At 37.7% G+C, this 14,163-nt stretch overlaps 1 protein-coding gene and 1 long non-coding RNA gene across 2 annotated transcripts in view; one reads left to right on the forward strand and one right to left on the reverse strand.

Moving 5' to 3' along the window:
* Positions 1–14,163, forward strand: part of CHN1 (chimerin 1) — a 158,341-nt gene that overhangs the window by 21,244 nt on the left and 122,934 nt on the right. The window lies entirely within an intron of this gene.
* LOC118500074 lies at positions 4,006–5,648 on the reverse strand. The gene is made up of 2 exons (XR_004902604.1): positions 4,843–5,648; positions 4,006–4,578 (listed from the first exon to the last, which is right to left on the reverse strand). It is a non-coding gene; the product is annotated as an uncharacterized LOC118500074 (long non-coding RNA).

Below are 14,163 nucleotides of genomic sequence, written 5' to 3' on the forward strand. Positions count from 1 at the left end.
TCTTTGGACATGGGAACCAGAAAACATCCTAAACATTTCATTAAAGAGTTTATACTCAAGTTTGAGCTGCAGGGAAACCAACAGTAGCAAGAAGACTTGGATAGCATCCTGAGTGAACCTGACTGTAAGGATCAGCTTGTTTCTGCTCTCCTTGGGTCCTGAAGCAAAATAGACATCTCAGGGTTTTTAGTGTCCATTTTTCAGCCTAGTGACAGTTGTACTCTTGTTTGCTACACTGGAGTTATAGCCTCAAACATCTGCATTCTGCATCTGAGAAGCTATCCTGGCCTTCCTTCAGTCCCATGAACCTACCTAGATTGCCTCCCTTCAATCCCCAATTCATTTGGCTTTATATGGGGTTGGGCAGAAGTAGGTTTACAGTTGTTCATATGGATAATAATATAGTAAATAAATAATAATACAAGAATAAACTCTTGTGTTTCACATATTCACAGCTGGAAACCTACTTTTGTCCCACCCTAAATTTTGACTCCTCCTTATTGCTTGGTACTTTAAATGTAGTTGCCTGGCTTTGTTCTGTTTGTCTTGTTTCTCACCGGAATGCCTTTATTATTCATCGTGGTTAAGGACGTGAGATTTGGAATCACTTGATTTTGGCTCAAGTATGGGGTTTTCTGCTTGAGATTTGAAAGAGTTACCTTGATCTCTTTCAAGTGCTAGTTTTCTCATTTGTAAAATGGTGATGATAATAATAATACCAACTTTGTAAGGGTGTCTTGAGGCATAAATGAAACACATATAAAAGCATTTAACAAGAGCTCAGCACATTTTAAGTATTCAATGCAACAGAATATACTATATCTACTAGTTACTGTTTTAGGCTTGTGGTTCTCAAGTTTGTAATCTCAACCTTTTTACACTCTTAAACATTGGGAACCTAAGCAGCATGTGTTTATGTGGGTTAAGATATATTGCTGTTTTTTGTATTTAAAATTAAAATTCGGAAATTAAAAAAATTATCACTTGATTCAAAATAATAAGAAATCCATTACATGTTAGCATAAATAAATATTTTATGAAAATAACTATATTTTTAAAGTAGTGAGAAGAGTGGTATTTTTAAGAAATATTTTTACAAATTCTTTAATGTCTAGCTTAAAAGAAGAAAATGCCTGTGTTCAATCATCTGTTGTAATGAATTACTCTGATTGGAGTATACGAAGAAAATCTGGCCTACATACAGATGTGTGGTTGGAAAAGAGAAGTATTTTAATAGTCTTTTCAAAGAGTTGTGGATATTCTTGGATACCACACTAAAACTTGATGAGTGCCAGTTTCTCAAAGTCAGTTGCTACGTAGATTCTCAAGCCACATCGGTGAACGTTTGGTACTGTTTCATTAAAATCCATTGGTCCGTCTTGTACTTTGACCGAATCTTCTACCCATACATGATTTCATATGACCATGCATTTGTCGTTTCAAATATATTATTTTATTGAATTATGCAACTCTCTCAAATGTTAACACATTTCATTATACAGTATATTAACATCACATTCTTTAATGTCACTATCAATCTCATTGGAAACATCTTTAAATATTAACAAGCTGTCAAGTTCATGGTGGTGCATATAAGTTTCCCCAAATTCTAATTTTCACTTGAAAACTTGAATTTTGTGACTGGCAGTAAATACTGTCACTTATTTTCTCTGACATGACAAGCTCACTTGGTTTATTTTCAAGCAAATACCTACCAAATACCCACGTCTGAATAATCATGGTTTGCCAGTCATTCTTCGCAGTGCAACAGTGTTTACAAAAGTTGCAGCCAGTCCAGCTGACAGCTGAGTCTCACTCCCGCTTTCCCTCAAGACAAACAGAGACTGCAGGATGCGGCAGATATGTCTAACACACTTCCTGTTTGTCACATGGAATGGTAAAAGGACATGTAATGAAGCAGATACTTCTAAGACTGCTTCATCAAGGACATCCCTAAGTGAAATGGAGTTCTTTCTCTAAACTCTGAGTGTGTGGTTGTGAGGAATACAGTGACTGCCCAACAGTGTGGTGCCACTGCATCATTTTGTGCCGAAGCACCGGCGGTTTTACCCACCACAGCTTCTGCACGACCAGTGCAGATGTCAGTGAAGCAGAAAAGGCAGATGGCCTCGTAGAATAATTATGAAAATTGTTTTGACCTTGTAGATCCCCAGAAAGAATCTCAGTGACCCACCAGCCACACTGAGAATTGCCGTTCTGGGCATTAAGGAAAACAGACAACAGAGTTCCTGCCCTCATGAAGTTTATGTTCTAGTGGGAAGAGGAAAAAAAACAACATGTGTTGGTAAAATGTTAGTATTTTGGGAGCAGAAGGAATATGAATTGCCAGGGAAGGGCTCACTGAAAAAGTGAATTTTAAATTTAATTTCTTAATTTTTCAATTACATTTGGCATTCGGTATTATATGAGTTTTAGGTGTACAGGACAGGGGTTAGACATTTATGTAATGTATGAAATGATTCCTCAGATAAATCCAGTACCCATCTGACACCATACAGAGTTATTACAATATTACTGACCGTGTTCCCTTTGCTCTGCTTTACATCTCCATGACTGTGTCATAACCAGTTTGTACTTCTTAATCCCTTCACCTTTTTCACCCATCTCCCCAACCCCCCACCCATCTGGCAACCACCCATCTGGCAACTGTCAGTTTGGAGAGGGCGACTTTTGAGTATAGAACTGAAGGAGGTGAGGGAGCAAGTCACAGAGATACTTGGGGGAAGAATCCTCTAGTCTGAGGGAGCAGGTAGGTGGAAGTGTTTCTTGTATATTTGATGAATGACGAGGAAGCCAAAGAGACTGGAGAAGAGTGGGTGAGTGGGAGAGAAGTAGGCAATGATCTAGGCCTTGTAGGTCAGTGCTTCTGAAAAGTCAGGTACATGCACAGCACCTGGGAACCTTGTGAAAGTGCAGGTTCTGATTCATAGGTGGAAGTTGGGTCCCGAAATTTTGCATTTCTGACAAATTACTGGATGATGTCAATGTTGTGGTCTTTAAATAGCTATATGGTTGGCAGTTGGAAAGAGTTTAGCTTTTATTCTGAGTGACACAGGAAGCCAGTGGAGAGGATTTAGCAGAACAGTGTCTCATTCTGACTGATGGTTTAACATACTCAGCCATAAATATATTAATAACAGTATCAGGCCTGTAATCCCTTGTCCAAAACCCTTGGTAACAGATGTGTGTTACAATTCAGAATTTTTTAGATTTTAGAAAGGTAACACATTTTTCATTTATTGTATATTTTATAACATCCCAGTAGTCTGATATATCACTCTAATTACATGTTAATATTTCTGCAATGAAACAAATGAACAGTTACACTCTGTGGAAAAAAATAAAGACTGTAAATATTCTCACATCTGTTCAGATGAGGTTTTTACCATCAAAATGTATAAAGAGTTTAAAAATGCTCTCTGGTTTAGGTCAGACCAGAGTTTGCTGCAAAATGAATTATAAAAATACTTTTACTTTTTAAAGCATTTGGATTTTAAAATCAAGGAAAGATGGGCCTTTGTTGCTATTATTCTTTCAGTCAGCTCCTCATGTCCCGAGACTGCAGGAACTTCTCTAAGACAAGTCCATTCTGTGTTCATTTTAGGCCGGTCAAAAGTAACTCTGAGCAAGAGAGGCCACAGCCCCAGCTCTTTCGTGCCCTGGACTCTGCTTTCAGAGCAGGAGAAATTGGTGCCCATCAGCCTGGAACGCAGTTCTCATTTCCAGAGAACCCCTGCGTCTGGGCCGCCTGTGCTGTCACGTGTGTGGTCAGGGCACCGGTAATTAAAGCGCACGGAGCGTTGCATTGTGCTGTGGGACAGTGAGCATGTGCTTCGAGTTATCCCACTGTGCTCGTTTGTGGTCGACACAGTATTACTTCTCTGACTGCTTTCTTTCCTACAGCTGTGAGATGCCTTGTTCCACTTTCAGCTCCACATTCTATCATCTAAAGCAAACTTCTCTTGTCCTTCAAAATCCACTTCCTTTTAAAGTGACTGGTTGGTTTTCCCAGAGAAGTCTAGTTTTAAAGAAGTGCTTTAGGAAATTATCGTGATGAGGAATGTTGTGATCCTTTCCATCTCCATTGTCTATGATGTCAGAGCACAGCCATCCCTCAGCATCCTTGGGGGATTGGTTACAGGATGTCCGACACCCCTGCCGATGCCAAAATCTGGGGACGCTCAATTCCTTTATGTAAAATGGCGTAAGATTTACATATAATCTGGGCATATCTTCCCACCTACTTTAAATCATCTCTAGATTATAATGCAGTACAATGTGAATGCTATGTGAATAGTTGTTATACTGTATTATTTAGGGAATGATGACCAAAAACAAGTCTGTACATGTTTAGTATACAGCAGCTATTTTAGACCTAACTACATAGTTCATGTCAGCAACAATGTAACATTGAAAGGATATTATAGGTCCACAATTGGTTGAATCTACAGATACAGAACCCACAGACACAGCTATCTATGTTAGTAAAAGGAGCATTATCTCTCTTTTCCCCATACAGTTTCACTTAAGGGTTACTACATCCTATTTTCTGGGTACCTGTCCCCTTTTTTTTTTTTTTTTTTTTTTTTAAGATTTTTATTTATTTATTTTTAGAGAGGGAAGGGAGGGAGGGGAGGGGAGAGAGAGAGGGAGGGAGAGTGAGGGAGAGAGAGAGAGAGAGAGAGAGAGAGAAATCAATGTGCGGTTGCTGGGGGTTATTGCCTGCAACCCAGGAATGTACCCTGGCTGGGAATCGAACCTGGGACACTTTGGTTCCCAGTCCGCGCTCAATCCACTGAGCTACGCCAGCCAGGGTGGTACCTGTCCTCTTGATAAAGTTTAAAAACTCTGATATAAGGCAAGACTTCGAAAGGTTGCTATTTTAATGCTTTCTGGCAAAACGATATATTGACTTTCATCATTGGGAAATCCCAACGATTCTATGAATCTGTGTCAAAAATAATGCACATTCTGGTAAACATATTCTATTGCTTACTCCTAAGCCTGAGAATATGGCAGGAGATTTCTTTGCCAAAGGCAAGGATCCCAGTGATCACTGCTGCAAAACTGTGGGAAATTGATGGTACATGGGAAATTCATGGGTTAGGAATAACTTCTCCCAAAGGATGAATAACGACAAGGAGAAAAACACTGTTTGCAACTTTCCCTTTGAGAAAAGAACATGGAGGACATATGCTGTGTCTGCAGGAGGAGGCAAGGGCATTGCTGACAGCTGAGTACAGTTCTGGGGCAGCTGAGTAGGAAGATCCCCACTAAAAGTATAGTTGGAGTTGATTGTTTCCCAGAAATCATATTTAGAAAAAGTAAAAATTCCATGTGGTTACATTTTTGATATCTGTAATTTCAAGTGCTCTGGATGGTTAAATGTCTTAACTGCTGGATTTGGAAAAGTGTTCATCAGATAGATTCTTCTGTGTGTGTGGTGAAATGTGTAAACCATATGGTATATTCTTTTAGGGATGAGGTATAAGGACTTCATAAAAATTAATTAATTTATTTATTGCAGTTTAATTTTAGACATGTGAGAGCAGAGAAATCATCTGCCATTGTTGTGTTTGTGTATTCTTATTTTTTTGTGGTAGAGAGTTTTAGGATATGCATGATATTATTAAAAGTGAATTTTTAAAAATATTTAATTTATTTTTAGAGAGGAGAAGGGAAGGAGAAAGAGAGAGAAACATCAATATCTGCCTGCCCCTTGCACAACCCCTACTGGGGACCTGGCCTGCAACCCAGGCATGTGCCCTGACTGGTAATCAAATCCACGACCCTTTGGTTCACAGGCTGGCACTCAATCCACTGAGCCACACCAGCCAGAGCATGAATTTTTTTTAAACTTGACTAATAAAATCCAAATAAGAGCCATTTGGAAATGTTGAGATGGTTACTGAGAGGCTTGGCAGGAGCTAAATCTCTTCTCATTCTCTGTTAGAAATCCGTGATTAAGTGAGCTGATCTGGGGACTTACTGTTAGTATGCCAACATGTTAGGATAAATACTATCAGAAATTATCAAGCCCTTTAAAGAAAAAAACTCAGATATAAGTTGCCGAGAAGAAGAAATAACAAGGTTGAATAAGACTGTCAGCTGATTTTTCAACAGAAACTTTGCAGGCGAGAAGGGACTGGCATGAAAGATTCAAAATGATGAAAAGCAAGGGCCTACAATCAAGACTACTCTACCCAGCAAAGTTGTCATTGAATGGAAAGGCAGATAAAATGCTTCCCAGACAAGAAAAAGCTAAAGGAGTTCATCATCACCAAATCAGTGTCACAAGAAATGTTGAAGGGTCTTCTTTAAGAAGAAGAAGGAAAAAAGATAAGAATATCTTTTTTTCTGACTGAATAATAAATGGCCATAAAAGAGAATAAAATCTTACCATTTGTGACAGCAGGGATGGACCTAAAAGATATGATGCTAAGTGAAATAAATCAGAGAAAGAAAAATACCATAGAATTTCACTTATATGTGGAATCTCATCAACAACACAAACAAAACTGAAACAGACTCACAGATACAGAAAACAGGCTGATGGTTGCTAGAAGAGAGAGAGCTTGGGGAACTGGATGAAAAAGGTGAAGAGATTGAGAAGTACAGATTGGTACTTACAAAATGGTCATGGGTACAGCATAGGAAATACAGTCAGTAATATTGTAATAATTGTGTGTGGTGCCAAGTGGGTACTGGAAATATCGGGGATATACACTTTGTTAAAAGTATACATTTGTCTAACCACTATGCTGTGCACCTGAAACTAATACAAAATAATATTGAATGTAAACTGTAATTTAAAAATAATAAAATGTAAAAAAAGAAAAAAGGAAAATAGTAGATTGAAAAATGACAACCTTTACCCTTAAATTGAGTCGAATGACTGAGTTTCTGTGTACAGCTTTTGTTTCTAAGAGGACAGTGAAAAGAGTTGAGTAAGCAGAAGGATGTTGTTTGTGTAGTTTGCTTGCTTGGTCTGCCAGGTTGGTTAGAGGAAACAATGCTTAGGTCTTTAATAAAGGCCGAACTTGAGTTTCAAAAAGGAGAAGTTTCCAAGTTTGGCTCACATTTCATTCAGGAGGCTTTGTTTGCCCAAACTTTGGGTCCCTGGCAAAGAGTTGAGCACTGCATTTGCAAAATATTTGTTTTTGGAGATCTTTGAAGGAGTTACATGTGGGCGCTGTAGTTGTACGGTCTCAGAAGTTTTTCCATATACTAAAAGTTCTGGGTCATTATTCTCTGAAGAATTAAATACAATTATCTTTGGTTTTAAAAATAGTTTATTTCTGTCAGAATTGTATCCTGACACATCCATTTTCAACTTGGAACAGTTTTAAATGACTTTGTTTCTTCCAGGGGTAAATTTTACTGACCTGATTTGGCCGTGACTTTGCAAAGTGAATTTTAATTATATTTAATTGAAATGCTTACTTGCCACATTTTGAATCATTTTCTAGAAAAGAAGTTTAGTCAGGACCTGAAGTATCTAGAAGTATAGCAAAGCTGTGTTTGTTTCATCATTACTTTAGAATTGTGTATGCTACTACAATGTAAGCATTTTAATTTTTGCTGTGAATTTTTATATTCCAAGAAATATATTTGTTTTAGAGTAAAAGGTTTGTTTTCTCTGAGACTCCTTCAAATATTAACAATAGTAATTGTTGGGTATTTATTGTGAATTTTATGCCCTTGTTCTTTTAAAAGATTACTTTTTAGTAAAATAGAGTTTTGTAGTCAGAAACATTTCATTGTTTTGGTGTGCCAAGTTTGGTACAGAAACAGAAGAGCACCAGGTGGGGGTTAATCCTTAATGCCTCCCTGCATTTTCTGATTGAAGAAGGACAGAGAATGTCTTGCTGGTTGGTTGAAAGGTGAGTCTTCATTTGGAAGGAGGAAATACTCTTTCTTGTTAATACATGCCATTCTTTTATAGAAATCAAAATTGTTAATTTTCAAATCAGAGGCGATCTGGAACAAGCATGCTGTGAAACATTAAGCCCATAGATTTTGTGTTCATGTGTCATTAGTCTGAACTTCATTTAAAATGCAACACCGGCCCTTTGGAGAAAACCCATCATATTGTTAAAAAGTTATAAAAGCCTTTTTGGTTTGGTCCTAAAACAATAAATAGCTTAAATTTAGCATTTAGTCTGTTCTAGAATGAACTGTTTATTTTGTAAAATAAAAGGTTAAGCAGGTTTAAACTTCACCAGAATATTGTTCTAAACCAAAAACTTTATAAGGCATGACTATATAAAGATACACACAACTATGTAATAAAAAGAAGCTTTTTTGTGTTTCAAGGTCCATCATTTACAGTGACATCCATAGATATACTGGTTAAAAACAGGTTCTCATTGGAGAGAGCATCAAGCTTTACTCAGTCATAACATGTGTCAGCCCTGACCCCATAACTCACTTGGTTAGAGCATTGTCCTGATTCACCAAGGTTGCAGTTTCAATACCTGGTCCGGGCACACACAAGAATCAACCAACGAATGCTTAAGTTAAGTGGAACAACAAATGGATGCCTCTCTTTCTCAAACCAGTAAATAAAAATTTAAAGTAAAATAAAGTATTTTAAGCTAATCTAAAAATTTGAACCATTAGGGTATTTGTAAGTACATTTAATCTTGTCAATCACTAACCCCTACCTTCCTGGGTGTACTACCTGTGATTTTTGAGCCATTCGCTTTCTACTTTGAGTCTGTGCTCCACCGTTTTTGCTTGCTGTTTCATCTGCCTTTGGCCTTCCTGCCGCCTGGCTTGTTTCTCTTTCTCTGGAGAACTGACATGGGCCTGACTACAGTATTCTTCGCAGACATCTGAGTTTTTAATGGGGAGTAAGCACAAAGCAGCACAACACATGGGGTATTACTTATAGATGCTCCCTGGATGACTTAGCCCAGGCTCCCTCCAGTGCCTGAGTCTCAGGCCTTCCTCGACGACGTGTCTTTTCTTTCAGCCACTCTGCATTATTTGCACTTCTTTAAACACTTCCAGCACCTCCTTGTTTCTGTGCCCTTATTCAGTGTGTTCCCTCTGTTTCTAATGCTGTTCTTGCTCTTATTTCCAGTTTCCTTCCCTCAATCATTTTACTTTAAAAATTTCATCTGCCCTCCAGTGCCCTTGTTGGGTGAGACCATCTCTGGTTTGTCCTTCTTGACTCTGGCCAGAAGTGATTCCTTCTTTATTTCCATTCTGTTATGAGTTTAGCAACTAACTTGTTGGGGACCAATTTTTGCCAAGCATTTTGACAGGATGATGGTTTGTAAAGTTCTTGCTGCGTACAAGAGTATTATGTATTACTCATGTCTTATTACCTTATTTATAAGTTATAATATCCATCTTATTCTTACTGCTTTTGAAGGCATAAACTACATCTGGACTCATTTTGTAACTGGCACTCTTACCCTTATACAGAAGGTGTTTAATATATATTTATGGAATAAATGAAACTTTCTTATTCTTTTAACATTCTGTATGCCAGCATAACTAGTATTTTGATAAAATTATCTATTATGTATATATGAAAAGTATTGCTGACACTTAAAGGCAATGTGAAAAATCTTTTAATGGATTTGTGGATGTGTACTTAATTTGGAAACTCATCCATATCGTGCTAAGATTATTTTAAACCGCTGTCTCTGAGTCATAGGTTGGCTGGCTGTCATTCTCTATCATGCTTCAGTGATGGAAGTCTGTCACATTAACATTGCTCTGTCTGGGGGGTTTTCCAACAGTCAGAAAGGGGTGGTGGGCGGGAGGGGCCTTTGAGACCTTCTGTTGAAGACAGCTCACAGACGTTTGGTGCTTATTGGCCTTTGAAAACTTCCTTTGGAAAAGCTGAAAGGATTTTGAACTGCTGAACACACGATTTTCTCTTTTCTTAGTTAACTTTTATATTTCTTCTATAGATGGGACATATCTTACTGCACCTTACCTCATATAATAGCATGTTTTAACACAGTTGTTCTCAAAGTATGCTGTGGGGACCCCTGATGGTCCCCGGATTTTTTCAGTTTCCCCAAAGTATTTTAATAATAAGACTTCATTTGCCTTTTCACTGTCATTCTTTCACAAGTGTTTAGTTTAATCTCCCAGCAGGTACATCACATGTGTTATCACAACAGACTAGACACAGAGGCGGATAAGAGAATCTGGCTGTCTTCGGTTACAACAGACATTAAAGAGATTTGCAAAATGTAAAACATATTTTGTTTTGAAAAATAAAGTTATTTTTTATAAAAGTGTTTTATTAAGACATAATGGGTTTATTGTTTTCTAAAATAAATTAGCAAATAACTTGAGTTCTCAGGTTTAATTTCTAATATGGTTAATATTGATAGATAGTAAAAGCTCTTTATAATCCAAGTTTTTAAAATAATATTTAAGAACACTCATTTAAAAGATTTAAAATATTTAAGAGAACAGACCTTCTAACACATTAAAAGTTGTCCTATTGTTGGGAATTTAGGCTGGACTTAGTTTCTTAGTCTTCAGTGTAATATTGCCACAATATTCTTCTATGTTAATATTTTCTTAACGTTCTTGATTATTTTACAATAAATTCCTAGAGATACAGCTACAGGGCCAAAGAGATGCAGAAGGAACTGGTATGACCTAATATAAATTCAGGGGCCTAATATGCACCCATTTTTTAAATAAGTGCTCCAATTAGCAGGAAATTCAGTATCTTCCTCTTTAGGCAGTCTCCTTTTCCAAGATTGAACCCTAAGAGGCTTACTTAGTAGTCTTGAAGTGGTCCCATTCTTTTCCAACTGCAGAAGGAGAACAGTATAATCGTATACTATTTATCTTTTCTTCTCTTTATCACGTTGTTGGTGCTCAAGACCAGCTCTGTATTGTTTGTTGATAGTTGCTTATCTAACTGCTGCTAGGATGTTTCTGATCAGATTTGGCCCAGGTCACAGTAGTGACTCCCGTTGGAGGTTGTGATTGCACTTTGTTAGTTCACACTTATACTCAACAACTCAGTGTGCTAGGGAAGCTGAGGTCCAAGACCCTTCTGGCATCTCCCTTGTGCTAGGTCAGAGTCTGCCCTCTGTAATAAACCCGTAAGCCCTTTGTGTGACCCTAGATCACTTGTTTCAATTAACCTGTCTTCCAGGTAATTTTATTGCAGGAGCATCTCTGCCTTTTCTTGCCAGTAGAACTTGGTTCAGGCCATGAGTTTCTTCTATGGCAGAACTCCCTAACTTTGAATCTGAGAAATCAAAGATCGGGGTAAGGTTTCTTCCCTAACAGAAGGATGTAGGATACGGGAAAATTGGTCTCTCTGACTCTAGCAACTAATTCCACTTATCAAGGGGTTGAGGCATGTTTTTCTAAGCCATCCAGCTTCCCCTTCCCAGTGGGCTCTTTCTGCCGAGTCCTGAGGACAGTGGTGTCTGCCCTTTGCCTGATCAACACAAAGGTCACCAAGGTGACCTTAAGGTCCCTACCACTACATGTAAGAAAGACTCATAATTTTTAAATGTTCCCCTTCAGAGAGCATCTCGCTTACACTCTGCCTTAACAGATGCCTGCTATACACTTTGAAGGCTTATGATATGTATCACCAATTGCTTTCCAGAGAGGGTGTAGCAGTTTACACTCTCATCAGCAAAAAATAGATTGCTAGAAAGACATTCAAAACCCAAACTTCCTCTTTAAATGTCACATGTAATTTGAATTGTTTTAATATTAAAGGAAACTCAAACTTTCCCCCCAATATTTCTTGGTTATTTGCTAAATAGTCATTTTATTTGGCCACATAATTGTGATCTGTAGCATCTTGAATAGTATCTTCTATAATAGAGTAAATGTATAGGGAAGAACAAAATATTAAGATGCACAGCTGAAGTCATTGACAATAATATCATTGAGGCTTTTACAGTAATATTGTGTTTTTAGGTTCACTTTTGGTGAAGGCAGGAGAAGGGGTACTCATTTACTAAAGGTGTCTTAAGTGAAAGGCATTTTATATATGATACCTAATTTAATCCTCACAACAAACCTGTGTTGCTACTATTCCCATTTTAGCTATGGCTATTACATTTTATAAAGAAATTAAGATTCAAAGAAGTAGCAAGTTTACTAAAGTCGTGCAGCAAGTAAAGGTTGATGTTCCTCTAAGAAAACCCTGCCTAGGACTAGATACACAATTCCCCAGAGACAGGACTTTGAGTATGAGCCTTTTTCTTGCTCACCTTTGCCAGAGTCAAAACAATCTGCAGGAGGCCCTCAGTGCTCATAGGTACAGGGTCTGCACAGGGTTTGCAAGGAGCTAGAGCCAGCTACAGAGTTAGAGAGCATAGTCCCAAAGACTTCCCTTACTTCTGACACCAACTGCAAATTGGAGGGGTTTCCCCCAAAGACCCCTAGGTTTGAAAATTTGCTATAAGAACTCATAGGAGTCACTAAATATTATTATAGTGACAGTCATGATATTTTTCATTTTTAAAAATGTTTATTTTGAAGGAATTTTTAAAGTATATTTTTTGATTATGTTATTACAGTTGTCCCAATTTTTCCCCTTTGCCCCCCTCCACCTGGTATCCCCCTTTCCTCCAGGATTCCCCCCAACCTTAGTTCATATTAAGGTTGTGCATATAAGTTCTTTGGCTTTCTCCATTTCCTATACTGTTCTTAACCTCCGCCTGTCTATTTTGTACCCACCAATTATGCTTCTTCATCCCTGCGTATTTTCCCCCATTCTCCACTTTCCCCTTCCCAGCTGATAATCCTCTGAATGATCTCCATACCTATGATTCTGTTCCTGTTTTGTTTGCTGAGTTTTTTTTAAAGATTCATTTGTTGATAGTTGTTCAGTTATTGCCTTTTTAATGTTCAAAGTTTTGATCTTCTTTTTCTTAAATAAATCCCTCTAACATTTCATGTAATAATGGCTTGGTGATGATGAACTCCTTTAGGTGTACCTTGTCTAGGAAGCACTTTACCTGCCCTTTGATTCTAAACGATAGCTTTGCTGGATAGAGTAATCTAGGTTGGAGGCCCTTGCTTTTCATCACTTTGAATACTTCTTGCCAGTTCCTTCTTGCCTGCAGTTTCTCTTGAGAAATCAGCTGACAGTCTTATGGGAATTCCTTTGTAGGTAACTATCTGCTTTTCCCATGCTGCTTTTAAAATTCTCTCTTTATCTTTAACCTTTGGCATTTTAATTATGATGTGTCTTGGTGTTGTCCTCTTTGGGTCCAACTTGTTTGGGACTGTGTGCTTCCTGGACTTGTATGTCTATTTCCTTCACCAAATTAGGGAAGTTTTCCTTCATTATTTTTCAAATAAGTTTTCAATTTCTTGCTTGTCCTCTTCTTCTTTTGGCATTTGTATGATTCACATTTTTGGCACAATTGGAAATGCCCCAGATTCTTCTTATACCATCTTTTTTTAAAGTATTTTTTATTGATTATGCTATTACAGTTTTCCCAATTTTCCCCCCTTTACCCCCTTCCACCCTGCCTCTCAACCCTCCAGCATTCCCCCGCCTTAGTTCATGTCCATGGGTTGTACATATGCGTTCTTTGAATCCTCTGTTTCTTATACCATTTTTATCTTTCCCCATCTATTTTATGCCTACTAATTATACTTCTTCTTCCCTGTATCTTTCCCTCCCATTCCTCCCTTCCCCCTTCCCACTGAATTCCCTCTACATGATCTCCATTTCTTTGATTTTGTTTATGTTCTGGCTGTTTGCTTAGTTTTTGTTTTCATTGTCATTTCCTTTCTTTAGGTTCATTTGTTGGTAGTTATGAGTTTGTTGTCATTTTATTGTTCATATTTTTTATCTTCTTTTTCTTAGATAAGTCCCTTTAATGTTTCATATAGTAAGAGCTTGGTGATGATGAACTCCTTTAGCTTTACATTGTCTGGGAAGCACTTTATCTGCCGTTCCATTCTAAATGAAAGCTTTTTTGGATAGAGTAATCTTGGATGTAGGTCCTTGCCTTTCATGACTTCAAATACTTCTTTCGAACCCCTTCTTGCCTGCAAGCTTTCTTTGGAGAAATCAGCTGATAACCTTATGGGAACTCCTTTGAAGGTAACTGTCTTCTTTTCTCTTGCTGCTTTTAGGATTTTCTCTTTGTCTTTTATCTTGGGTAACTTAAT

Source organism: Phyllostomus discolor, chromosome 4, assembly GCF_004126475.2.
Source record: "Phyllostomus discolor isolate MPI-MPIP mPhyDis1 chromosome 4, mPhyDis1.pri.v3, whole genome shotgun sequence".
In the NCBI taxonomy this organism is placed as follows: Eukaryota; Metazoa; Chordata; class Mammalia; order Chiroptera; family Phyllostomidae; genus Phyllostomus; species Phyllostomus discolor.